Source organism: Trachymyrmex septentrionalis, unplaced genomic scaffold (assembly GCF_001594115.1).
Source record: "Trachymyrmex septentrionalis isolate Tsep2-gDNA-1 unplaced genomic scaffold, Tsep1.0 scaffold100, whole genome shotgun sequence".
In the NCBI taxonomy this organism is placed as follows: Eukaryota; Metazoa; Arthropoda; class Insecta; order Hymenoptera; family Formicidae; genus Trachymyrmex; species Trachymyrmex septentrionalis.
The window spans coordinates 23,807-26,664 of record NW_017304125.1 but is presented as its reverse complement, the minus strand read 5'-3'; positions in this window follow the sequence as shown (position 1 = coordinate 26,664).

Sequence of the window (2,858 nt, the reverse complement as noted above, 5' to 3'; positions counted from 1 at the left end):
CAATAAGCGTAAGACTTTACGCTTCTGTATGATGCGCGAAACACGAACGCGTCGCGAAGAGGCCATTATATTAATAAAATTGACTAAATATTAATAATATGATTAATAATAATTATCATTAATAATAATAATTATTATTATTATATTAATATACGAATAAATTTCGCGTTTATTTTCTTTTCGCGTTTATTTTCTATTCGCGTTTATTCAAAATTAAAAATATAAATATGCGACTAAAAATAAATCTAAATTAAAAAATCTTCATGTCAATAATGTATTTATTTCAAGAATCTCTAATATTACGAGAAACTAGATTAAATTTCTTAATGTAAATTTCTTAATGAACTCAATAAAAATAAATTTTAAAATAGACTGAAAATTAATAAATCGATTATCATCTGATAAAATTCAAGGCCCATGTGCGTATTTTTACGATTCGAATGATTCGTTGCTGAATCTCATCTCAAAGCATGCGGAGATGAAAAATTCAGATGAATGATGTAAGATCCGAAAGGGATAATTTTTTCTCAAATCAGTAAACATATCTCTATCGTATTTTGTATATTATTAGAATCATTTTTTTATTTTTAATTTATTATTTTTAAATTAAGTATTTTAAATCATGCAAAACTCTGAAAGCAATTTTAAAATAGTTATAAGATAAAATTCTTATATTTCTTGATAAAATGTATATTGGATCTTACATCATGTCACTACTTTAACTGGTATAAAATCCAGTTACTACATATGGATAAGTTATAAAAGATTAGGTTGAAGTAAGTGCGTTGAGATAAATAATAATTAATAAACGTAAAATTAATAAACTGTCTTTTACAGAAAGGCGAGATTAATAAATTATATATTCAACATTAGAATTTTTATTATCATTTCATTAGTAAGACGTATATGAAGAAGTGTGAGACAATAGAATTTCTTAGAAAATAGTTTATACTATACGTATACGTGTATATAGGTATTGCTTTTTGCACCAACTTGTATAAAACTTAATCCTGAATGAATATTTGAAAATGGGATAGATTAGAGGACAAATAATAAAATAATATTTATTAAACCGGTAAAAAATTTTTCATGCATGAATATATTTTAACTTCCAAGATGTATTATTTTAATATAAAAAACGACCACCGAAAGAATTTATTTTTTATTACAATTTTGAAATTAAATTACTTAATAACAAACAAAGCGTTCATTAACGCGCATGAATTTACAATTAGTACAAAAAATTTGATAATAATTAGCTAAATTTAATAATAATTACAAATAATTAAAAGTGCCTCGGTAAAAAAATTCTTACATAAATATTTATAAACATGTATAATCACATAAGAAATACGTTCATACATGTTTATACATCTCTTTTTCCTTTGTAAAATTACTTTTTGGTGTAATAAAAATAATAATAGTAATGTGAAAACATTAAAAATAATTAAGAATTAATTTTCGCACTGTTCGTTTCAGAAAAAAAATAAGTTTGAAAAAATGTAAAAAATATTACTCATACATAATTATGCATAATTTTATATATAATTACACATAAGTAATTTTTTTACATTTCTTCAAACTTAATTTTTTTCTAAAACAAATAGTATAAAAATTATCTTTTTAATCATTTTTAATATTTTCACATTACTATTATTATTTCAATCACACTAAAAAGTAATTTTACAAAAGAAAGATGTATGAACATGTACGGACATATTTCATATATGATTATACATGTTTATGGATATTTATTCATATTTGTACATATTTATGCATAAAACATTTCTTACTGAGTAGATGTAACATGACATTATAAATTTCACAGTGCATGCACAATAAATTCCATATAATAAAAAGGTATTCAGGATTAAGTTCATCCCAATCTGTTATTACTTATCCATTTTAAGACAACGGATGCATGGAATGCTATACGTACAATTATCCGTATATTTTTAATAAATTGATTCATATGCATCTGTAGATATATAGTAATTAATAAAATTACCACACATCCGTTATCCCAATAAAAATAATAATTTATCACTCACCAATCCGATACGCAACAGCGGAGTTATATCAGCAACGTCGCTACGATGATTCTGTAACAAAAAAAATATAAAATCCAAATTAAAACACATATAGTAAAAAAATCAACCAATATTAAAAAAACTAAATGCAAAGTTCTCTTGAAAATAAAATCATATAATATTCAAAATGTATAATTTTTGTAAGCATCGAATTCACTATTCAGTTATATTTATAAAAATAATTATACATTTTCTTAAAAATACATATTTATAAAATTTCAAAATAATTTTAAAATAATCCTTTTATTCTAATTATTATTTTTAAATCGTTAAAATGAAACTATTCAAGAATAAATTTAACAGAAGAAAGATACTGATATTACATAAGTAAAAAATAATATTTACCGCAAGGTTGCTCCGCCGGTGCTCGATGCCTCTCTCAGACCTCCTCCTCCTCTCAGAATCGGGTTGACATCCTCTCGCACAGGACACTCGCGTGAAACACTCGCGAATAATATACTATAAACGCGCGCGGACTATTCATTTACAAAAGTCTTTCGCGCGACACTGCGGCACTCCTCGTTTACAAAACCCATGGTAAGATTTCTATTTCGATCGGTGGAATCAACACCACACGTCGACGAGTACTTGCGAAACACACGGTGAATGCCGAACAAGGGTTAAGCCCCACACAAAAGAAGATGATCGATCGTATCGAATCCGTCACCTCTGTTTTACGCAAAATCACGTTTAAAATTGGCTCAGAGATACGCCCTAACTGCTAGTTCTAGTGGGACACAAGTGGTGCTGTACCTCGAGCGAGTCCAA